At 41.7% G+C, this 25,721-nt stretch overlaps 2 long non-coding RNA genes across 3 annotated transcripts in view; one reads left to right on the forward strand and one right to left on the reverse strand.

Annotated features, from left to right (window-relative positions):
• The window catches only part of LOC123589007, a 172,769-nt gene that overhangs the window by 133,570 nt on the left and 13,478 nt on the right, over positions 1 to 25,721 (reverse strand). For both annotated transcript variants that reach the window (XR_006708117.1, XR_006708118.1), the window contains exon 2: positions 25,201 to 25,374. This is a non-coding gene — a long non-coding RNA (uncharacterized LOC123589007). The remainder of the gene's footprint in view (positions 1 to 25,200; positions 25,375 to 25,721) is intronic.
• On the forward strand, positions 6,425 to 8,166 carry LOC123589008. Its single transcript, XR_006708119.1, has 2 exons — positions 6,425 to 6,621; positions 7,245 to 8,166. It is a non-coding gene; the product is annotated as an uncharacterized LOC123589008 (long non-coding RNA).

Genomic DNA, 25,721 nt, shown 5'->3' on the forward strand with positions numbered 1-25,721 from the left:
AGAAACATTTGCACTTGATAGGATTATCTATGTAAGAAAATATGTGTATGCAAACTATTAGATTTAAAAAAATATATGGGTATAGACACAAATAGAATTAGTGTATTTGAACACCACCAATAATAAGTTAGGAAATGTAATTTTTAATGTCTGACTCATAGTCACAAACAAAATATACAATTCCGTGAAATAAATCTAATGCAAGATCTCCAAGTCCTTTCTGGGGAAAAACACAACCCTTTATTGAAGGATATGAAATAAGAGCATTTGGAGAAATATGCCAGGTTCATGGGTGGGAAAATACACTGTAATAGAGGTGAAAATGTTCTGGATTAATCTATACAATCGATGCAATTTCAAAGATTTTCTCTCATATAACTTAACAAGCAGACCCTAAAAATTCACAAAGAAACACTGGAGTCAAGAATAGGCAAGACAGTTTTCAATAAGGACAGAGATGAAATACCTGTAAGATGTGACCAGTTATCAACCCAGATAAAAGAATGTGGATTTAGTGCAGAGAGAGAGAATTAGAATAATGTAAAAGAAAACAACAACAACAAAAAAAGCGCTACAAAAACAATCCGAATATGAGAAAAACTAGAATATATAAAGAGCTCCTAAAGTCAGTAACACAAAATTGAGTTTTAAAAAAAGGCAATAGAAGGGCACCTGGGTGGCTCAGTCAGTTAAGTGTCCAACTTCGGCTCAGGTCATGATCTTGTAGTTCACGAGTATGAGCCCTGCATTGGGCTCTGTGCTGACAGCTCAGAGCCTGGAACCTGCTTCAGATTCTATGTCTCCCTCTCTCTCTGCCCCTCCTCTGCTCACGCTGTGTCTCTCTCTCTCTCTCTCTCTCTCTTTCTCTCTCTCTCTCAAAAATAAATAAACATTAAAAAAATTTTTTTAAAGGCAACAGCAATTTACACTAAAGGGAACATAGATCTACTATAAACATTTTGAAAAGGTGCTTAGGGAACTGCAATTAAAAAAAACATATCATCAAATGATCAAGGTGTTTGGAGGGATCAAGGTTTTTATATTGCCAGTGGGAGTGAAAGTTTTTACAAGCACTTTGCAAAGGAATTTAGAGGTATCTGCACTGCATGAATTCTAAGATGCTTCTCAACCTCCACCACGCACCCCCCCCCCCCCACCGACCCTACCTCCTGCATTGTAACATTTCTGAAATCCAGATTCATTTTTATAACTGTCGGCATCTTAAGATTCTAAATGATAGCAATTTTGTTGCAACTTACATTAGATAGCCTCTTAGTATTGATAAAATATGTAGTAAAGTTGAAGATACTCACACTCTATGATGCAACAATTTGATTCCTACACACATCTCTCGAGAAACAACTATACACAAAGATAATGCTGCCTAACGCAACATCTGTACTTTAAAAAATGTTATCCCAGGAAGGCAGCAAAGTTGGTTTCTTTAACTCTTCTACCAGTAAGAATTACTCTATTATGAGTGAAGTGGCCTTAAACAGAGAAAAATGTATTATCTTCCATTAGAAGTCTAGGAGAGTTGCTTGATTTTGTGACTCAGTGAGGACCTCAGGAACCCAGATTCTTTCCATTTTGCTGTTTTGCCATGGTTGGCTTGTTGACCCCTTTTCTTATACTTCTAAAGTTGGAGGCATAGAATTCTGGACTTCAAGTTATACAAAGCTGTAATCATGAAGACAATATGGCATGGCACACACACACAAAAAAAAAAAGACACAGAGATCAATGGAACAGAATAGAGAACCCAGAATTGGACCCACAAATGTACGGCCAACTCATCTTCGACAAAGCAGGGAAGACTATCCACAGGATAAAAGACTGTCTCTTCAGCAAGTGGTGCTGGGAAAACTCGACAGCGACATGCAGAAGAATGAACCTGGACCACTTTCTTACACCAGACACAAAAATAAATTCAAGATGGATGAAAGACCTAAATGTGAGACAGGAAACCATCAAAATCCTAGAGGAGAAAACAGGCAACAACCTCTTTGACCTTGGCCACAGCAACTTACTATACTTGTTCACCTCTTGATCGCAACATTCCTGACTTAACAATAATGCCTAGGGCTTCAAATTAGCTCTTTATTCCTGCTCTTACATTTGTTCCAACATTTTTATTTTCAATTAATTATAGGCACACATGAAGTTACAAAGACAATACAAGGAAGTGTTATGTACACACCACCCAATCCCTCCCAATGTGACATCTTACATACCTTTAAGGCAATATCAAAACCAGGAAGTTGGCATTGGTGCAGTATGCCCATGCAAAGCTTGATGTCATTTTATCACATGTGTACATATACAAAACCACCACCAGAGAGTACAGAACTATTCCATCACCACAAAGTCTTCCCTCATGACATCCTTCATAGTCACCTTCCTGTGCTCCCTCCACCCATCCCTAACCGCTGGGAACAACTATTTTGTTCTCTTCCTACCCTTATGTAAAAAAGTTTTTTAAATGTTTATTGATTTTTGAGGGAGAGAGATACAGAGCACAAGCAGGGGAAGGGGCAGAGAGAGGGAGACACAGAATCCAAAGGAGGCTCCAAGCTCTGAGCTGTCGGCACAGAGCCCCACGCAGGGCTTGAACTCGTAAACCCTGGGATCAGGCACCCAATCATTATTTTAGACAGTAAAACACTATCCTTTGCTTCCTTTTTTAAGCATCACAAAAATAATATGGATGGATGGATGGATGGAACGAAGGGAGGAATGAAGGAAGGATGAAGGGAAGGGAGGAAGAATGGAAGGGAGGGAGAGAGGAAGGAAGGATGGATGGATGGGTGGAAGGAACAAAAAAGCAAATGTAATAAAACATTAGTTACAGAATCTGGGTATATGGTTCTTCACTGCACAATTCTTTGATCTGTGTTTGAAATTTTTCATAAATACAATATTGTAACAAAATTAACCTAAATGTCCACCAATAGGGCAGTATATTAGTATATTATATTTCTACATTGGATTAGTTGACAGCGTTTAAAATGAAGGAAACAGGGGCATCTGGAAAGCGTCTGATTTCGGCTCAGGTCATGATCTCGCAGTTCGTGGGTTTGAGCCCCACGTTGGGCTCTGTGCTGACAGCTCAGAGCCTGGAGCCTGCTTCAGATTCTGTGTCTCCCTCTCTCTCTGCCTCTCCCCTGCTTATGCTCTGTCTCTCTCTCTCAAAAAATAAATAAACGTTAAAAAAATTTTTAATTAAAAATAATAAAATGAAGGAACTAAATCCATATGTAACAATATGGATAAATCTCAAAAATAGCATTTGAGTTAAATTGCAGAATAGCCTCTGTGATGTAATAACACACACAACATCCAAAGATAATCACCACTTTGAAGCTGTTTTCCCTACTTGTTTTCATAATTGATTACATAATGACATCATGTGGGACATCTGGGTATTGGTAAGGATATGGGCATGTGCCAAATTCTTTTTATTTTGGGGGCACCTGGGTGGCTCAGTTGGTTAAACATCCGACTCTTGATTTTGGTCATGGTCTTGCAGTTTGAGTTCAAGCCCTGCACTGGGCTCCACGCTGACAGCATAGAGCCTTCATGGATTCTCTCTCTCCCTGCCCCTCCCCTGCTTGCTCTCTCTCTCTCTCTCTCTCTCCAAATAAATAAATAAACCTTAAAAAAAGATTTAAAAAACCCTTTTTATTTTTCACACGTGAAATCTTTTATTATTAAAGAAAACATGAATTAAGAAAAAAAAGACATGCCCCATAGGCCTTCATACAATGGAAGATACTGGCTCAGAAGACCTCAGAAACGTGTGAGTCAACTTATGTATGTGTCTCCTTATAGTTTCTCAAATCATGGGACACATTTGCCAGTTACTTTACTTCGAAGAACAAGGTACTTCAGTGAGAAAACACATTATCTTGAAAAGGCTTCACTCAATGCTAGCTTTAGGTATTTCCTGAGGTCCCATGATAGCATCAGTAAACAAGGAAGCAGGTAAATTTAACACACATTTAGTAATTATTCCTGCGAGTATGGCCTTCCTAGTTGCAAGCGTGGGTTACCGTTACAAATTAAACCCGTAAAGCCACTTAACACAAAACAGACTAAGAGCTCGGATCGTGCAGCCAGCGGACATACAGAGACAAATATTTTTCAAAAACCGAAACTGCTCATGCTTTTCTTATCACAGAAGTCAAGATAGTGCTACCTTCAGTGAGGAGAAATGAGTTTTGATCTTCTGAGTGCCTGGAAATACCGATCCCATGTTTCTGTCTGGGTGGCTACGACAAAAGCGTTCAATGTATAATTATCCACTGAACCATTTGCATGCTTTACGCATATCTCTGTATTTTGTTATGTTTTCATGATAAAAGAAGAGGTAACCTAAATTTGCGTAAAGTAGGACTGGGGGCTTAGAATACAATTTTTAGTTACAGTATCACATGCGAACTCAAAAAGCTGCTGTCTCTCTGGGGCGCCTGGGTGGCTCAGTCAATTAAGTATCCAACTCTTGATTTTGGCTCAGGTCATGATCCTACAGTTCCTGAGATTGAGCCCCATGTCGGGCTCTGCGCTAACAGTGTGGAGCCTGCTTGGGATCTTCTCTCCCCTTCATTCTCTACCCCTCCCTGGCTCTCTCTCTCAAAATAAATAAATAAACTTAAAAAAAATAGTATTTATAAAGCTGCTAATACTTTGGAAGGAGGCAAAGCTGGCATGCTGGGAAAAACCGAAATCATTGAGAACCGGCTCTGGTCATACCACAGGAAATCACGTAAGCAATGCACGTGAACGTTTGAGTGAAAGTCTTTCCAGAGATGTTGAGTGAACAAGAAGCCTCGTTTCCAAATTATAATCCTGCGTGTAATTTAAAGTATGTATGTGACAAAACAATAAAGTTATTATTCTTAAAAGAGGTGGGTGTGAGATGATATAATCTATACCCCACAGCTGTAAACTTTGTAATTTGGCTAACAATTCTGGAAAGGTGAGAATCTTCTCGTGGAGAAAATGCGATCGCCATGTATTTGGGGGCCTTCTTGCATATAGGTATATGCAATTTTTCATCACTGAAAAAGCTGCAGCTAAGGATCTTTCTTTCTCTCATAGAAGGTGTATCTCACAGACTTGTCAAAAGTTATATCTGCAAAGAGCTTTACAAACCATCCAAGTTCCCATTCTCTCAAATGGAGCAAAGGAAGGAGGGAGAGTTTGATCTCCCTGAAGGAAAGATTACCCCCCAAAGACTCGGAGATAAAGAAAAATAATAGAGTTGTCAAAAAGATTTCACTCTCCCCGTGGTCTTGATAGATATTTGTCAACTCGTATCAGAGTGGCTTGTCGTTCTAATGCTGTGCTCTTACCTGAAAAACAAGACACTAGCAGCACTACAGCACGAAAGCAATAATTAGATAGAATCTGCACATTCCTAAATCATGACGCAAGAGGGGACCACGACAGGACAAAACAGGGTTGAACAGGAAAGGTGTACTATTTGATGAGGAAATACGTATTGTGGGTCACTGTGGAGTCATTTTGGAATACTGAGGTGGGGATAGAGACAACTGGTAAGTGAATTTACCTTACGGAAAATGAAAACTTAAAAAACATACTCATAATTCATGCAGGCACTCTAGCCAAAGAGCTTTAAGCCTTGGTACAGATATAAACCCTCTTATTTCATATAAAGCCTTCAGAGACCAACAAGGGCAACAAAAGCCCATGGTCAAGTTCATGTAATGACTTTTAGAGAGGTGTGCTTATTTGATAGTTAAAACAAACAAACAAACAAACATAAATTGAGCATCCTGATAGTATATTTGCATAGCCTGTTCTCAAACTGCCCTTCAGTGATATCCAGAGAAAAGTTCCTTCTGATATTACTTGATGACATTGGCACGGTCTTGTAGGACATGCAGTCACAAGGTGTGGAAGCAATGTGAGGTCTACCTGATGTACCCAGGAGGTTCGTAATTGTCAAAACTCTGTTTTACATGTTATCAGTGTGCTTAGAACTTTCTTAAAACCATGGTCACACAAGAGATACAAAAAACTATGTGTGACCCAGATACTAGGATATTAGGAGGGTTGCTTGAAGATAAGTAGTTTGGGGTTCAAGAAGTCAAAAGACTAGATGCATAGGGAGCAGGCCATATATATATGGAACTATATGTACAGTAAATAAGTATTTGTTAAATGGATAAAGAGCACTAAATGCAGGCCTAGGAGTAGACTAGCCAGGTTCAGAAATACACACACCAATCCAAGTATGCAAAAACTCAACTGATTTCTTGGGAATGGAAAATTCAAGTGGTCTGTCCAGTCACTCCAGAGAAGGGTAGACAGAAGCCCAGTTCAGCCAGGAACACTGATGCAATTAGGCCATGACTAGGACTAGGAGACAGACTTTTAAAATATGATCACTTCACTCCTGCATTAAAACCACAGCATTTTCCCACTTTTCTTACGAGAAAGTCCCAATCCTCACTATGATCTTTGTTGCTCAGCTCCTTCTAGAATCAGATCTTGAGCCCAGGATTCTAGAGTATGTGACTCATTAAGGAAGTGCTTCCAAGAGACTGGAGACAAGGCTGAAGAAGGACGAGGAGACAAGGAACAGTGATACTTCAGGTTACGTCCCATCCCCAGCCCAACCGTGCACGGAGCTGTGGGCATAAACGCGCCTCAGTTTGCTGTGTATCAAGACAAAGAGACTAGGGGCCTGTGCTCCTCACCACTCAGTCACTGACCAGAGGCCACCCATGGGATGCAAGCTGTTCCCAGTACTTGAGGTGGTTTCAGTAGGCCAAGGGCAATCTTCTGAAGAAAGCCACAAATGGTAGCCACTAGCAGCAAAGCACAGAGAGGCTGTGGGGCGGGGGGGGGGGGGGGGGGGGGGGGAGTGTGCGTGGAAAAAGATTACAAGGGATGGGCAAGACTGTACGAAAGACAAAATATAAGTCTGCTAAAATAGGGATCTACAAAGCCAGCACAACCTAGCTCTCCGCATCCTTATCTTCCCCCAAGCTCTCTGGATTAGTCGGGATTCTCCAGAAAATCAGATCCAATATAAAGAGATTTATCATAAGAAACCAGCTCATGGGATTATGGCGGCTGAGAAGTCCCACAGTCTTCCATCTGTAAGTGGAGGCCTGGAGAGCTGGTAGTGCCGTTCTAGCCTGAGCGCAAGAGAAGTCCAACATCCGAGCAGAGAGTGCAAACTCTCCCTTACTCCCCCTTTTTGTTCTATTCAGGTTTCCAAGAGACTGGAAGAGGCTCACCCACACTGAGGAAGGCAATCCACTCAGTCTACCAATCCAAATGCTAATCTCATCCAGAAACACCATCACAGACACACCCAGAATAACGTGTAGCCAAACATCTGGGCATCCCCGGGCTCAGTCAAGTCAACATGTAAAATCAACCATCACATGCCCCTGGTCTCCGTGCACGCACCACGGGCCCAGTACATGGTGTATGAACGTGAGCTCAAGCTGGCCCAACAATAAGGGAGGTGACGCTGGCCAGGCAAGATGCTGAGTTCTGAAAGTGGTACCAGAGAAAGGATTACAATGACCTCATTCCAAAAAGAAGTTAGTGGTTTTTAGTCTTTTTTTTTTTTTTTTTTTTCCCAATGAGTGTTGTCTTTTCACGCACAGACGAGTTTTTCATTCCACTGAGATCCAGAAGCCAAAGGAAACGACTGGGGCCTTTACTCTACAACATGCTGTCTCAAAGGAGACTATATCCTCCCCAATGGGGTGAAAATTGGCTCTTCAGGGAGAAGTCAAAACAATCTTATGCTTTTTATGTATATAGCACAGATACACCTATAGTGCATAAACAGATACACAGTGTATCTATGGTGTTAAAATTTCACGGGGAAATAGGGAAAAAAATGTCTAAAATGGCTTAGCAATAGAATTTTTAAAAAGGTTGAGAAACATAGTTCTAAAACCATAAATATCTAAAGCTGGAAGAGAGCACCTCTCTTTGAATATCTTACAAAAGGCACCTCAAATACCCAGATGTTCAGAACTGCCAAGGTCACAAAGGGGGTTAGTGAACAAGCCTGGCATAGACCATGAATTGTTCTGTCTTAGACCAATGTATGTTCCACTTTTTTATGCAAAAATAAATACATCCTTGGGGCGCCTGGGTGGCTCAGTCATTAAGTATCTGACTTTGGCTCAGGTCATGATCTCACGGTTCATGGGTTCGAGCTCCATGTCGGGCTCTCTGCTGTCAGCTCAGAGCCTGGAGCCTGCTTCAGAGTTATGTCTCCCTCTCTGTGGCCCTCCCCTGCTCATGCTCTCTCTCCTTCTCTCTCTCTTTAATGTTTAAGTAAACATTAAAAATATTTTTTTAACTATATGTATAAATATAAATATATAAATATACATATCTCCACAAGCAAGGCCCAAGCCTCCCACATCTCCTCCACTCACATTCCCCACTGAGGAATACTTCCACTATGGAAGTATTCCAATGGCCTACATGATGTAATTATGCAACTCTGGGGTCCTTAGGAAGAGGTATATTGTCTGAGCTGTGACCACGGGCAGATGGAGAAGAAAGAACACAGAGTCAGGACAGAAGTGTATTGGGGAGCAGGGGAGATGCAGAGCTTGGAGCAGCCGTGAGAATAAATGTGGCACATTTTTTTCGACCCCCATTCATCCTTTATGTCTAAAGTTGGACTCTTTCTACTGCCTCTTAAAATCCATCTGCAAAGCTGAAGAGATATGATGGACAAAATGAAAACAGAAAAAAAAAAATCAAATCCAGTGGAGGATACTAAGGTTTCTGTTACCGTCTGACAACTCAGGGACATCAGACTCACTTAGGGGGCTGTCAGCTTGGCCACTTTCCCTGGGGTCTGCTTCATACATTCATTAGACAGTCGTGTGTTGAGCACCTACTACATGGGAGGCATTTTTCTAGGCACTGGAGTTGGCAGTGGGGAAGGCGCTGACATACAGCGATGAAAACCAGACTTAGCTCTAAATCCAGGCAAATTTGAAATTTCATAAAGAAGCTAAGTACCAAAGACAGGTACAGGAACCTACATTTTCATAACATTACCCTCCCCTCCACACTGGCACGTGATGAGCCTAAATCCTGACTACGCGGGAGGCAAATGGGCTACAGGACTAGGTCACACACCAAGTTCCGCTCTCCTCTGGCAGGCTTCTTAATCCGTGTTTAAGGGCAGTCAGGACGAAATGAAATTATGGGCATAAAAAAGGAAAATGCAAACAAACAAACAGAAGTTTTAATTGGCTTTACTCTGATCTCTCCGCTGCGATTGTATCACTGAGTTGGCAGTTTGTCACGTGCGGTTGCTAGGCAACCGTGCACGGTGGTAAGGCCGACGTGACAGCCGCCTTTTCCCTCTTGTGGGTGTGAGTCTCCTGGCGTCTGATGCTGAAGTCTGGCTCTTAACCAACCCTCCAGAGGGGTCTGGGCTGCCCCCTGAAGCCTCGTAAATAAGCCACTGACTCACTGCTCAAAGGGGCCTCCTGCTCAAGTTCCTGATAAAACTTCAATCCTTATTCAATCACTTGGTGCTCAGACTGTGACTTTGCGGAATGGACCCCAGTGATCCCAGACAGGCCTTCCGAGCCCCTCAGAAGGTACATCAGCGGAGCAGGTGTGAGAGCCCAATGGGAGAAGCAGAATGCCACACGCCGGGGGGAGCCTCACTCTGAGGTCGCCTTTGAGATTTCTGCTGCTGGAGCCCACAGAGTATGGGCTGTGCAGACAGAGCTGGGACTGGCTGCCACATACAAGCCATGTGCCACTTCAGGCACATCACTCAGCCCCTCTGTGCCTCTGTTTCCTCATCTCCAAAGGGGTGGTAACACTGCATGCATCCCGGGGTCATGTTGAGCACTCCTGGGGCCAGTATATGTAAAATGTTCAGCATCGTGCCAGGTGCCCAGTGAGTGCCCCACAAGTTTTAGCAATTGTTCTACAGGCTTCTGTGAAGAACTCTGAGGCATCCCTAGAGGCCTGGGGCCAGAACGGAAGTTAGCAGTCTCCTCATTCCTTTAGTAAGGAACCTGAGACTCGAAGAATCAGAGTGATGTCCCTGAAACCACATGGCTGGGACTGAAACTAGGAACTCCGTTGCCACCACGAAACATTACCAGGATGGGAGACAAAAAGAGCCTTCAGGTACTGAATGCATCTCGAAGGCAAACGATAGCAACAACTGTACTGGGTAATCAAAGCAACACTCAGGAGACACAGCAACCCAGAAGGCTCTGAACAAGCACCATGCGCTTCAGGCAGGGTCAGTGTGCTATGGAAGATATCTGGGTATCTCCCTGATGGCTGACAGAATGCCCTGTCACCTTCTGAAGAAAGTCCATCCTCCTTACTATGGCATCCAAGACTTTTTTCTTGACCTAACTACTGCTCCCACTTTAATCCATTTCTTTCCCTCACCCCCAGCCACCCTTCTGCTGGTCCTAAAACATGCCAGAAAAGCTCCCGCCTCAGAACCTTTGCACAAGGCTTTGCTGGGAACGCAGACATCCACAGGCTCTCTCCTTCATTTTCTTCAGGTCATCGTTCAGGGAGTATCTTCACTGAGGACTTTCTTAATTCTCCTACGTAATACTGTAAACTCTCTCTTTGTCCTGCTTATAGTACTCATCACCACCTGACACATGACGTATGTGTTTGTTTGCTATCTAGATCCAGTCCCCACCACTACACTGCAAGCTCCAGAGGGGCGCCAATTACTCTCCTCGGTTCACTGCTATATTCCCAGCGCCTACCACTGTGCCTGGGAATATCAAAGGCTCAACAGACACTTCTGGAATAAATGATAGCTCTGCCCTCTTGTATGTGAGGTCTCCTCTGCCCTGCCCTTCCCCACTTCTGCCTTCCTGATTCCTACTTTCCCTTCACGAGATAGCAACAAGCATCATCTCCTTTTAGAAACCTGTCTTCACCTCTTCAAATACGGGCCTTGCCGTGTGGGTTCGTACAGTCCTGCACAATAGCCACCAAACTGTATCACTATTATCTGTTTACCTGGTGTCCCACTGAAAGTACAGGAACAACGGAATAAAGGGGGGGGCTTTCTTTGACCAGCTGCTCTGAGACCAAGCCCCTGTGAAACGCTGCCCCACATTCCAGTCCCAACGCCTCATACTACCTTCCCCTCCAGACCGAGTCACTCGAGCGAAGGGCCAGCAGGTAATTTGTCTTGGTATTCCCAGAATATGTATATGTGCAGTTCCTGGCACAGTATAAGTGCACAAAACTGTTGCTCAAATAGCAATAGCCAACATTTACTAAAGCACTTACTCCCAGCCACAAATCAGCTTATTAGGGTTTCTCACCCTTGGCACTCTTGATATTTGGGGCAGGATGATTCTTTGTTGTGTGTAAGGGCTGGCTATCCTGTGCACTGCAGACTATTTACCAGCGTCCCTGGCCTCTATCCATATGCCAATATCACGCACCCCAGTTGTGACAACCAGAATGTCTGTAGACATTGCTAAATGTCCACTGGGAGGCAAACTTGCCCCCTTTTGAGATCCACTGGTCTAAGTGCTTATTGTGAATTAATTAATTCAATCCTCACAGTGATAACCGTGAGGAGGTACTGTTATTTAACTGTATTACAGAAGAACAAATTAAGGCCCAGAGAGGTTTGGCAACTCACTGAGAGTCACACAGCTGGGAATTAGCAGAATCAAAATATGAACCGGGCAGTCTGGCTCCCAAGCCTAGGCAGTTAACCACCTACGAGTTAAGGTTGGAGGGGAGGGGGTTGGGGAATGAGGATGGGAAGAGGGGACTAATATGTATTGTTTATTATAACCAGGCACTATTCTCAGCTCGTACATAAATTATTTCATTTAACCCTATCTAGCCTGCGAAACACTCATAGTTGTTTTTAGCATTGTAAAAGAAAGGAAATTGAGGCCCAGAAAGTACCCAGCTAATTGGAGGCACAGCTGCCAGAATTCAAACCCAGGAAGTCTGACCCTAAAGCTCCTGGCGATAATGGGGGCAGGGGGGAGGGATGGAATTCCTACTCTGCTCCAAGTTTGTGCAAAGTCACACTGCCCTTCAACAGCTTCCCCTGCCAGGGAGGCCTTGGCACCGTCCCCATGTTCCCTCTAAAATAGTTTCACTGCTCCTCACATTCACCGTGCCCCACTCTCCAGGGCACTAAGCCCTGAGGGTCTTGGAGCGTGCTTTCTTGTTCCAAAGCAGTCTTATGCAGAAAGCCAAAAGTGTGGGGAGAGTGCCAGAGGCTTCCCCAGGGCTGGGACTTCTTAAATGGGGGCAGCCTTTGTCTCCAACCAAACCAGTCTTAACAGAAGAGCATGAGGGGAGCCTGCTGGGGAGATCTTGGGGGTGTTTTCAGAATATTATGAGAGTCTCCTCTTACAAAAGAGAGAGAGAGAGAGAGAGAGAGAGAGAGAGAGAGAGAGAGAGAAGCACTACAAGGCACCTTGTCCAATTTTCTTCCTTTGAGTAGTTACCAAAGCAGAGATAGTATGTTTCAGAGACGTCTTCTGCTATGATTGCCCCAGTGTTTAAAGTAATGATCAGATCATTTTCCCCACAGCCATTTCATCCAATGAGCCCAAATAGGATTATTGAGAAATTGCAAGGTCTGGCAGGAAATACCTCTTCTGACCTTGGGTATTGTTAGTCAGGCTGACTCAGAGAAAATAAGATCCCCTTTCATTGTTAGAGATGACAGTTCTGCAGCCTCTCCTCCAAGTAGGGTGACCCCAAGGTGGCAGGGAAGAACCACTCTGAGCGCATGATAATTGATCACCTGTGCACCCATACACAACTGCCCTCTATGCCCATGGGAAAGGGAGGTGCTGTGTGTGTGCACGTATATGTGTGACTGTTTCTGTGATTCTCCACAGTGAAGCAATGTTAGCTTTTCTCAAGCAATACTCTCAGCAGCCCCAAGATGCAGGAAAATAAATTATAGTAGGGAGAACATAATCGAATGTCCTTTAAAATTTTTTTTCTTAAAAGCCCAGTTTGATAAGTAGATGAGAATAGGGAAGACCACATGAAAAAAAAAATGAGGGAAGATTTTCACTGCTACATATTGAAGTGTATGCTAAAGCTATAACAATTATAATGATAAATATGTGCATGCACGAATTGGCAAGAAGATCAATGAACTAAAATATATAGCTCCAAAACAAATACATTTTCTCATGTTTTCTCTCTCTCTCTTCCCTTCTGCACCACACACACAGACAGACAGACAGACAGACACACACACACACACACACACCTACACACATGCATACATGTAATAAACCTGGCATTGCAAATCAGTTAAAAGATTTATCAGTATACACTGATAAAGTGAACTGAAAGCACTCCGGGTATATCCAACAGAGAGGGACTTAATGCAGGGAATTGATTACATGTATATAGAAAACCCAGAAGAACAAAGAGGAGTATATCTTGTGTTGCCAAGAGATGAACACTACCTCTTCCAGGGCTGGAGAATTAAAATATAGAAGGTAGTATTATCAAGAGCCTGGGAGTCTGCATTTTGGCTATTACTGTTGCAGCAAGCAGAAAAATAGCTTTTACATTTTCCCCACCTGTTAATCCATGTGATTGGCTCCCACTAGCAGAAACTAACACCAGCTGACAAAGAACTGTGGGAAATATAGTTTTCAGCTCCCAGCTGTGGCAGTGTAGAAGAGAACATATATAAGGACAGGTATGGGCTGAGAATCAAGAGACAATACCTGGCATGGAAGGGTGATTTGATAATGTTTTAAAAAGCAATTGGCGAGGCTCCTGGGTGGCTCAATCAGTTAAGCATCTAACTTCAGCTCAGGTCATGGTCTCATGATTCATGAGTTTGAGCCTTGCATTGGGTTCTGTGCTGACTGCTTAGAGCCTGGATCCTGCTTCAGATTCTGTGTCTCCCTTTCTCTTTGCCCTTCACCTGCTCATGCGCTCGCTCTCTCTCTCTCACTCTCTCTCAGAAATAAACATTAAAAATTTAAAAAAAATAAGTAAACATTAAAAAAAATTTTTTAAAGCAACTGGTTAGAAACTTAACAAAAACACACATGTTCATTTCTTGCTATAAAGCAAAATAAATTCCAAATGGTGTGGGTTAAATACATACATAAATGCTCAAAGACAGAAAAGGAAAAGAACAACAAAACAGAAGAAAATAATGAAAAAAAAATCCACTTAAGGGTGACAGAGAACTTTCTAGGTATTGAAACAATGAAAGAGTCACAAAAGAAAAATATTCATGTAGAATAAAACAATTTCTAATTGTGAAAGAAAGCAACATAATCTTAGAAATCAAATAATCTGGATACTGTACTTACAACATATGTTAAAATGAAGTTAAAACTTAACACATTATTATACATATTAACATGGATGAATATCAGTTTGGGGTGAAATAAGCCAGAGAAGGATATTTAGATTATTTTTTTCTTTATAAACTTTTTTTTATGAAGTTTTCCAAAACTTTGTTTTTAGAGATGCATGAAAGTGTGGTAAAATTATAAGGAAAAATCAAAGAAATAATTACCACTAGTGTCAGAATTATAGTTACCTCAGAAGGAAGGAAAGAAAGACACATAGGAAGAATACCCCGGAGACTTCTAAGGTATGGAAATGTTCTATTTCATGAGCTGGGCGGTGGAGAAATTAGTGTTTTATTGGATTATGATGATGATTTAAACCATACATACATATGATTCTGATTTATGTCACAATAAAAATGAAAAATTAAAAAACAGACAGGGGCACCTGGGTGGCTCAGTCAGTTAAGCGTCTGACTTCAGCTCAGGTCATGATCTCATGGTTGATGGGTTTGAACCCCGCATAGGGCTCTGTGCTGACAGCTCAGAGCCTGGAGGCTGCTTCAGATTCTATGTGTGTCTCTCTCTCTGCTCCTCCTCTGCTCATGGTCTGTCTGTCTCTATGTCTCAAAAATTAACAAACATTAAAAAAAAAAAAAAGAAAAAAAAACAGACCAAAGATTCAAAAACTGGTTAAAATTTTTTTTAAAAATTAAAAGTGATATGAATATTTGATAACCCTTTTTTCTTTTTGTTTTTTTTTTTTTTTTTGAGAGAGAGAAAGAGTGCACGCAAGCAGGGTAAAGGGGCAGGCAGAGAGAGAAAGAGAGAGAGAGAACCTTAAGCAGGCTCCCTGCTCAGTGCAGAGCCTGACATGGGACTCTATCTCATGACTGTGAGATCATGACCTGAGCTGAAATCAAGAGCCCAATGTTCAACTGACTCAGCCACCCAGGTGCCAACAACACTTTCAGTCAAAGAATTGTAAATTTAAAATAACAGGATAAGATTTTTTAAAATCAGTTAACAAGGATTTTGATTAACAACCAAATTAACAAGGATTCCACATCCCATAGTTCTCATTGTTGACATGAGTGAAGGGAAGAAACTAACACCATGCTCTTGGGTTAAAACATTAACCATTAACTTGGTTAAACATGTCCAGAAAACAATTCAGCAATGTATGTCATGAGCCTTTAATTTATTTTATTTTTTGTTTTATATCATGAGCCTTTAGGGGCGCCTGGGTGGCGCAGTCGGTTAAGCGTCCGACTTCAGCCAGGTCACGATCTCGCGGTCCGTGAGTTCGAGCCCCGCGTCGGGCTCTGGGCTGATGGCTCGGAGCCTGGAGCCTGTTTCCGATTCTGTGTCTCCCTCTCTCTCTGCCCCTCTCCCGTTCATGCTCTGTCTCTCTCTGTCCCAAAAATAAATAAACGTTGAAAAAAAAAAATGCCTATGCCTTAGGGAAATGACTAGAAACATGGATACGTTTTGTATATGAAATTGCGGTCATTTTAGTATTTTTCTAATAATGGAAAATTTAGAAACAGTATGGAAGAAAGTAAATTCATGATAGAATGAAACATCACACAGCTTAATTTGAGGATGATTACAGAGAGAGCCTGCCGTTATCAAAGGAAAATGCTCATGTAATATTATTTAGTCAGGGAGGCAAACTATAAAACTTGATACCCAATACAACTTCATGTATTTTTTAGAAAGCAAGTGTATTAGAAGGAAATACAACAAAACGTCAACAGCAGTTGGGCTGGATGCCAACACTGTGGCTACTTCTTTCCTTCATTTTTTCCATATTTTCCAGTGATAGGGTGGGAAGCGGGGGAGAATTTAATAAAAGATGAAAGCCCAGTTTACCTCATGTTTTCCTTCCTGTTCAGTCATATTACAGTGCACTCCAGCTCTCAGCTTGGCCTTATTCCATGAGCATTCTCTTGTGGCAAGGACATGGAAGGTAAGGCCATTTCCAAATGCCACGCTTCATTTCTACCTTGACTTTCACAGTGTTAGAGACATGGGAACTAACGGTTATTGATTATCATCTTGGGCACCAAGTGATTCCTACATATTACCCTTTTGAGAGAAAATAGTTGCCCCATTTCAATAACGAAGAAACTGAGATCCAGTAGGCTGAAGGTACTGGCTTGCGAGCACACAGCTAGTAAGCAGCAAAGAGTTTTTTCCAGGTCCTCAATTGTTTCGCCAAATTCCTTTTCTTCCCATATGATGGGACCACCCATTCAAGTCTCCTATCAGAGCCTTAGTAACTTGACTCAGGAGTCAGTCTGCCTGGGCTAAGGTACTGCCTATCCTTACCAGCTATGGGCCTTCAGGTAACTCCTCTGTGCCTCATTTTTCTCATCAGTAAAATGGGAATAATAATGGCATCTCCCTCATGAGGTTGGTTGTGAGGAATAAACACTATGATGCATGCAGAGTGCGCAGGGCAGTTGCTGGCACTCAATAAAAGTTAGCCAACATAGTTATCGCTAAGGGGGTCTGAAGCAAATAATGGGAACTGATTTGGAGTCATTTATACTCTCATTCTCTCAATGCCTCCAGTGGAATCCATCAGACATGATCAGGTCCAAGACATGATTTCACAGATAGGGACACCCAGGACCAGAAAGGTGAACGGAGGAAACCAGACCCAACAGTGGTGACTGACTAAGGGTGCTGTTAGCCTCACATTCTTTCCACCATGGTGTGTAGCTTTTCTCTGGCTCCCAATCCCTGGAGCAACAGCAGGGTGGCCACAGTGCAACCTCGGAAAAACAGGTGTCTCTTCGGGCACACACTATTCTTTATGTACATATTATCACTTGATCTCTCAGCAACCCTGGGAGGTGGGCAAGGCAGTATGGTGAGTGGGGAAATGACCTCAAAGAGTATTGGTTGATTCTCCTTGGTCCCATAGCAGAGCTGAGACAGGATCCCCAGGGCTGTCTGTATAATGCCATCGGTGCCTTAGATAACCAACCTCTGATGTGTGTCTCGCATCAGAAAAGCAATCAGGCTGGTGGATGTTCTCACCCTGATTTCTCTCTTCACCCCTATAATGCCAGCTGTTATTCAGCAGTATCTTACAGTTGGAGAAGCAGTTTCATCCACCTCTTCACAAGTGGCTCTGACCCACTGAGTCTCTCTTCCAGAGCCTTAGGTGGCCAGGTTTGGGGATGGTGACAGAGAGTAAGCCAGTGGGACAAAAGTGCTGTTATCTTTTCCCCCAATCGATCCCCTGCTTCCCGCAACCATAGGGCTAAAATATTTGCCTTATAGCTATGTATGATGCTAACCTGCGATGCAACCAAAACTCTCAAGAGGTGCTAGCTGGGGTGCAGATTGGTATAGCCTCTTTAAAAAAACCCAGGCAGTATTTCCTAAGGCTAAACATTTACTTACCCTATAACCCAACAATTCTCCTAAGTATATGCCCAAGAGAAAGGAATATTCATGTCCATTAAAAGACATACATAAAAATATTTATGACAGCTTTATTAATAACAGTCAAAACTGAAAACCAACCTAAATGCTCATCAGTAGGAAAATGGATAAATAAATCATGGCAATATTCACTTCATGGAATTTTATATGGCCATAAAAAAGAATAAAATACTGCTACATGCAACAGTATAGATAAATCTCACAATGCAATGATGAGATAAATAGGACAGACACCAAAGAAAATGTGTTGTAATAATTCTACCTATATGAAGTTCAAGAAAGGTAAAACTAAGTTAGCTACATGTTGTACAGTATTTATCACTGTGGGGGCTTCTACTGAACAGGAGGCATAAAAGTAACTTCTGGGACAATAGAAATATTCTCTATCTTGACCCTGAACAGTAGAGGATACACAAGTATGAGTATATGTAAGAATTATTCAAGCTTTGCACATATAAAATGTGCTTTTTGCTTTATGTATGTTAATATCAAAATAAAATATGTAAAAAAAAATCCTGTCAGCTGGGTCACTAAAGATTCATTCACTAGAAACTCACAATAATCCTTAAGCAAAAGCCCATAAGACAAGGTAATCTTTTAGGTCAACCTGTGGACCCTGCATACCTCGTAGATTCTTTTCTCAAAGACGTGGATCCCTACACTAGGATAAATGTCTCTTCTCTTAGCAGCCACTGGCACTATGCTTCCTGAGCAGCTGTCTGTATCCTCAGAATGCATGCCCCAAAGGAAAGGGACTATGATCCATTCATCTCTTCACCTCAGTACCTAGCAGAGTGCCTGGCTTAGAATAGACACTCAGAAAGTATTGACAGGCAGCTGAAGGAGTAGGTGAATAAAAAAATGAATGTAGCACACACAAATATGATCTATGACCACAATCTAGAAAGCCGCTGCTGGTCAATGAGCTGCAGAGGCATTCTTTAGACAGCATCACGTAGACCAGTGGTTCTCAGGCAGGGAAATTTTGCTTCTTAAGAGACATTTGGCAATTTCCGCAGGTATTTTTGGTTATCACAAGCAGGGCCTGGGGGGAGGCTATTGTACTTGTGATGATGTCAAATATCCTACAATGCACAGGACAGCCCCTTCTCCAACACACACACACACACACACACACACACACACACCCATCCAAACTAAAATGTCAACAGCATTGGTATTGAGAAACCCTGGTTCAGAGAAACAGGTAGTAAACACAGAAAGAAAGCCTTGAGCTCAAATGTCAACTGACTACTCATGAGCTGTGTGACTTTGAGTTACAAAACTTCTCAGAGCTTTCTCCCTTGTACAAACAGGGCTGATGCCTACCTTAAAGGTATGTGAGAGAATTAAATGACCTAAGTTAGATGAAGAGTCTGGTTCAAAACAGGACGCTGGTGAGATTTGGTTCCCTTCCCTTCCCCAGAGCCAGTAATGGGCAATTTTTAATAAAAGAAACAGTCATCAAGCATTGCTTTTTCTCCCTCTGCTTAAGGAACTACTGAAGAGTGAGGCTGCCTGTGAAGAATGCATTTTGTTTGCTGGGTACATCAATAGCCCCTGTTCCTAATGAAATGCATTATTAAAAGATAAAGTCAACATATTCAGAACTCAGGCCCCTGTCGCATCCCAATGTAATCTGCCATTCTCCCAGCATTGCAGGTGTCCTGTAAGCCTGCCTCTGAAACACCGATTCTCATTTCCCTGCTCTCCCTCGGTTTTCTCTAAACCAGCACAAACACACTGGGTTCCCGGGAGATAGGGAGCAGTGCTTCATACAATGCCAGCACTATGTGCAAGTGGCAGAAACACCACAAAGAAAAAGCCCAGCCTTGTTCTTTGCAAGTGGGAAGTGGAATTTCCCGCAGGGCTCAATCTAAGGCTTGCTTCCTTCCTACCTTTATGTATTTATAAGAGTGACTGGCCCCTAAGCAATCCTATGCGGAAATCTTGCAAACTGATTATTATGGAGTTTGCTGTCCTTGGTGCTGAAAAAGTCTCAGTGTGCTGAGGGTTTCTGGGTCACTTTTGCATTTCTATTATTCATACTGACCAGGAAATATAAGACAAAACACTAACACACATTTTCACATTATTGTAGCAGATGCTTAAAATGGAATATCTGGAAAATATATAGAACAAAATAATAACAAAAACGCCTGCTATTTACTGAGAGTATGCCACTTTCTAGACATTGTTATTTACTTTATCCTACGAGGTATGCACCATATATTCCCCATTTTTCAGATGAGGAGAACTGAGGCAATAACAATCCATTAAATTGACCATCCAGTGGCAAGAACACTGACAATGGAAAAGAGCTGGGCTCCTTCACAGGCCAACCCTTCCACTTGGCTCTAGATCCTGTCTCCTCTCATCTTCTCAAAGATTTGCCTGGTCTGGGGTCCTTGAATTATCATCCCTTTTACCTTAATATCAGTTTCTCCCTTTCTACTATCCCATTCCCAGTCTTATACAAACACATCCCAGTGTTTCTCATCTGACAGAAAAGAAACAAAGAAAATTTCTCTAGACATTTCCTCTTCCTTTTGCTTCTTTTCAAGACAAACAGAAACTCCTCAAAAGAGTGATTTTTAATCACCACTTCCACTTCTTTTTTTAAGTTTATTTATTTTGAGAGAGAGAGAGAGACAGAGAGAAAGAGAAAATGAGCTTCATCAGTGTAAGGGTCGGAGGAGGAGGGGAGAATATCAAGCAGATCTAGGAGTTCATGACCTGAGCCAAAATCAAGAGTCAGACACTTAACCAACTGAGCCAGCCAAGAGCCCCACCATTTCCACTTCTTCATTTCTGATCTTATGTTATTTCTTCAGACCACTCATCCACACTGTGGCTCCACTCTAAATCAACAATGAGTATCATATTGAAAAATCCTACAGTTATTTCTCTAACCTCTTGTTTTATTGTCCAGCAACATGTGATGTAGAGAACTACTATCTTTTTGGAATACTTCATTTTTCCCCTTAACTTCTGTGTCACTGCAAAACCCCAGTTTTCCTCCCAACTCCTCCACAGCCCACATTCTGAGTATCCTTTCCTAGATCTTCCTCTTTGGCTCAACTTGAAATAGTAATTGTCACAGGGCTCAGTGCCGCCAAGACTTCACTTCTCCGAGTACACTCCTCAGCCACTAAATAATCTCATCCAATCCCATGGCTTTAAAAAACACCTATATATTGGTGCCTCCTAAGTTTACATCTCCAGATCCAATGTCTACCTTGATCTCTAGACTCCTAGGTTCAATTGCCTACCCAATCTCTACTTGGATGTCTCTATCAACTCAAACATAAGCTCAAAAATCAGAACTTCTGATTTTCCTTCTAAAACTACCTTCTACTCCAGTCCTGGAACTATCACAACCATCCAGTTTCTCAAACCAAAATCTTAGGAACCATCTTTGATTTCCCCTCACAGCTCACAATCAAACCCCTAATCAAATTCCATAGACAGAATCTACCGAACCTACCCCAATTCTATCAACTTCTCCCCAACTACAATGCCACTACTTCAGCATCTCCATTATCTCTCCCTGGATTGCTGAAATACACATATTCTATTTTAATGTTGTTTGAATAGATGGGACACATGTTCAAAACTCAAACTATATCAAAATACATATACCTTTGCTCTTCGTTGGCCCCTTTCCACCCCGACCTTTCACAGGTAACCAAATTTTAGTTTTTACATGTGAGCACATGATGCATCCCATTCTCCTCTCACTTTCCTATACCTTTAGAGATCTTCCCATATGTATACTTGGAGAAAGTTCCCTGATTCTTTATGTAGCTGCTTAGTGTTCCATTATATGGCTAAAAGAGAATGTATTTAACCAGTAACCTATCCTTTGATGACAGGGTTTGCTATCACAAATGATACTGCAGTAGCCTTTTATGTTGTATTTTTGTATATGCAATTATATCCATATGATAAGTTATCAGAAGTAGGTTCGCTGAAACAAAGGGAACCTGGTTCCTCTATTTCCTCTCTTGACCTTTACATTATATTTCCAAAGGCATCTGTAGGAGTGCCTTAAAAGTGCAAATCATATTAAGTCACTCCCTGGCTCAAAGGCCTCCAAGACTTGTCCTCACATATACATGAGATTTAAATGCCTTGCTCTAGCTTCCAAGATCTGTTTGCTTTGGACTGTGCCTCCTGAGCCCTCACTCAGTAAGCTCCAGCAGTTCCTCTTTACATTTCTAGCACATACCCAACTGTCCTTGCCTTTGCTCTTATTCATCCCTCTCCCTGGCACACTCTTGGACCAGATTCTCCCATTTCTCCCTCCCTGTCTTCAGGTCAGCTTAATGATTACCTCCTCAGAGGCTTTCATGACGTTTAATCTGAAGCCCTCTGGTCTGCCCCTCATTGCTGGCACCATTAAGTAACATTGTCATATTATATTTTCTTTATAACTACTATCACTTCCAGAGAGTGCCTTGATGTGTGTGTGTGTGTGTGTGTGTGTGTGTGTGTGTGTGTGGCGCGCGCGCGCCTACGTCTCCTACTAAAATTCATGTTTCAGGAGGGCAGGGACTTGTCTAGTATCACTATAATCTCTGGTTCGAGAACAGTGTCTGAAAAAATACTCCCTGACAAATATGTGTTTATAGAATGAATGACTCTTAATATCTCAAGATGTTAATTTCCAGCACCTTTCCCAAAATGTATTCCTTATACAGGTAAGATGATGTCATGCATATGACTTTATATCTTGGTTTGGTTATCTAACATCACATTTAAAGATTTTTCCAGGAAATTAAAAATTCTTTACAAACTCTCATTTAAATGAATTTGGGATAATTTCTCAAAGGGAGAGACTATAATGATTTCAATCATTCATTTTGTTAGATGTTTAGATTGCTGCCACAATTTTTTTTGAATTAACACAGTCATAAACATATTTAAGCATAAATGTTTGCCTATAAATTTGAATGTTCACTAAAACTAGATTTATTGGGTCTAAAAGGGTAAGATCATTTTCAGCCTTCAGATACTTCTGTGAAATGGCTTGTCAGAAAGATTGCAATAATTTACACACCACCCAGCAGTGAATCACCCCATCCTCAGCAGCTTTAATAGTTTTTCAGTATTTGCTAATTTGATAAATTATATTGTTGTCTTTTATAACTAGTGAAGTTGGAATATTTTTATAAGGCATCTTTTACTGATTAATAACAACATAGTATCAACACCCATTTCTACAGGCTTAGGAAGAGTTTGGCCTTGGGAGAGCATCAAGTCGTCTGACTGAATTTCCTGAGATGGAAAAAAAAATATTAAACAACCTATGGAATTACCACATAAGTACTGCTTGCTTTTCACCCGCTTTGAAGAAAGATGAACCTCCTTTATGGTGCAATTTCCAGGAAATGCATTATACACCCCCCCCCCCTGCTTTCTTCATAGGATGTAATTTCCAGCACCATTGCTACATCTTCCAAGAGTGAGTCGTTTTTGAACTGCTGGCGAATATTTTTAAGGGCCCATCACAAAAATTCTGTGTAGGGACCTTTGTTTTGCATTTTCTTAGACCAAGCTCCTGTGCAGAATTTTGGTAATTTGATTCTACCCCTCCCCCCCAGAATGGATTCCATGAGTGTGAATCAGCAAAATGATATAACACAGCATGTCCAGGATGTCTCCTCTATAGTGTAAGCTAACCTTAAGGCTAATCTCAAAATTTTCAATAACTGTCTTCCAAAACGAGGCATTTTATCCAATGATATCAATTAGCATGTTATAAGGGGTGCTGCACAAATAGCATACATTGATTCGCAGATGACTTTAAAAATTCAGCGAGCCAAGAATCCCACATTATTGATTCATGCTAACAAAACGATGAAGCACAGCTAATCTTTACAACACATGCTGGGCAGAATGACATTTACAAATGCAGACAGACGGAAACCAACTGGACATAATTCTTTAAGGATTAAACTGATGGCTGCAATTAGATGACAAAAGGTGAGCAGTCTTGCTGCTGGGAATTCAGACAACCTCTGGGGTCTGGGTCTAATTTGGCCTCTTCCTTGGTTAACCGTGATATCCCACTGACTAGCTAGCTGATCAAGTGACTAGTCAAGAGTAATTAAATTGGTTTGTAAGCTGTGTTACTGCTTCAACTTGCTTCTTGGACTTTGAATCACAAATGCTCTGACGAAGGCCATGCTTGGGATCATCACAGTTGGACAATATCACTATAGAATAGCAGATGAGCCCACCAAAGTGCTTGTTGGGAGAGAATATGAATATATCCCTTCTCATCTGATTCGTTATTGGAATTAGATACTCCGAGTCTGAAAGATGGGGAACTCCTTGGAAAGTGATGTTTTTAAAAAATGATTTCCTTTCTTTTTAAAGAAATACTCAGGCCAGATTCATAGCTCCCCGTCTCATAGAACAACTCTGCCATTTCTGAGCAGTTCCAAGGTTAGCCCGATAAACATCACCCAAAGAACAGAAAATCTTGATAACCTTCAAGATAACTCTGATCGTCTTAAAATTCATAATGACTCTGGTTATCAACAAAGCGGAACAGTGATGGAATTAGAAGTGCTTTGCAGGCGTGGAGTGTAAGAAAGCATCTGCATTTGGAAATCAAATCCCATCCCTGTCACTTACTTATACAGTAAGGGTTTATTAGCACATGGTGTTACTATGTCCTAGTTTCCCCAGCCCACCTAGATCTACCTGGCAGGGATTCAGTTTTTTTTTTTTTTTAAGACTCTATTTGGGATTGCTCAGGGAAGCTCTTCTACAAAGTATAAAACACACCATCCTAAAAGACTGTGGTGTACATTTGACTGCTTCTTGGCTCTCTTCTCCCCATCTTTGCAAAGCATTCTCTACCTTCCATACTCTCTGCTGTGCACTTACATTTGGGGAACCAGCAAGAACATACCCAAAGAAAATCTGCAAAAGAGGACAATTACAGAGACACTCATTACCATTCATGTAATAGTACTCTGTCTGTTGAAAGCAAGCAAAAAACCAAGCAAACAAAACCTGTGACTTATCCTGAGAAACAGAAATAAGTATTTATCCCATACAACACAGGCATTGCCAAAACAGCATAAAATCTCCTTGACAGACTCAAACCCAGACCTACTGGTTTCAAAATTCTTAATTATTTAGTTTCACTCAGAGGAGATGACGTGTTTACTAGCTGTGATGGTGTAGTAGGGCAGAAATTCTCTAACTTGTGAAATTTTACCCTTATAGATTCAAATCCTGTCTGGACACTGGGGGACAAGGAATCAAATCGCACCTAGTCTCAGTTTCCTCATCTGTGAAACGGAGAGCACGATGACCCTAGAGTGGCTGAATTCACGGCTCAAGTCATATCGGGATTTAGTTTCTGTCCATCTTTCAACCCTACCTTTTTCTGTGCCAGCTTTTCTTAGGATCCAGGGTGGCCTCCACTTCTCCAGCCTTCTACTGGGTTGAAATCTAGCTGAAATGAGGACATCTCTTGAAAAGTCCTGGGGAACATGGAGCTGACTGAAGTCTGAGAGTCCTGTTCCATCCAAATTCAGAGTCAATGCCATCAAACCTGCAGAGATATAAAGAAAGAAGTGATGACTCCCCAAACAAAGTAAGGGATGGTGGCCCCAAAATGGAAAAATGGATGTGCCAAAGGCAAATCACAAACGTTTGCCATGTGTGCCCAACTGAAAATCAATGGTAACATTCTCTGTGCCAATGTTGCTTAACTTGACTGCGGATTAGAATCTCCTGGAGAGATTGTTAACAAAACAAAACAAAACAAAACAAAACAAAACAAAACAAAGCAAAACAACTCTCCAGGATCTAACCCAGAAAGGTGAAATCAAACACCCTGAATGAGAACTAGACGTCAGTATTTTTTAAGCACCCCAGCCAATTCTAATATTTTGCCAG

This window comes from Leopardus geoffroyi, chromosome E3, assembly GCF_018350155.1.
Source record: "Leopardus geoffroyi isolate Oge1 chromosome E3, O.geoffroyi_Oge1_pat1.0, whole genome shotgun sequence".
Lineage (NCBI taxonomy): Eukaryota > Metazoa > Chordata > Mammalia > Carnivora > Felidae > Leopardus > Leopardus geoffroyi.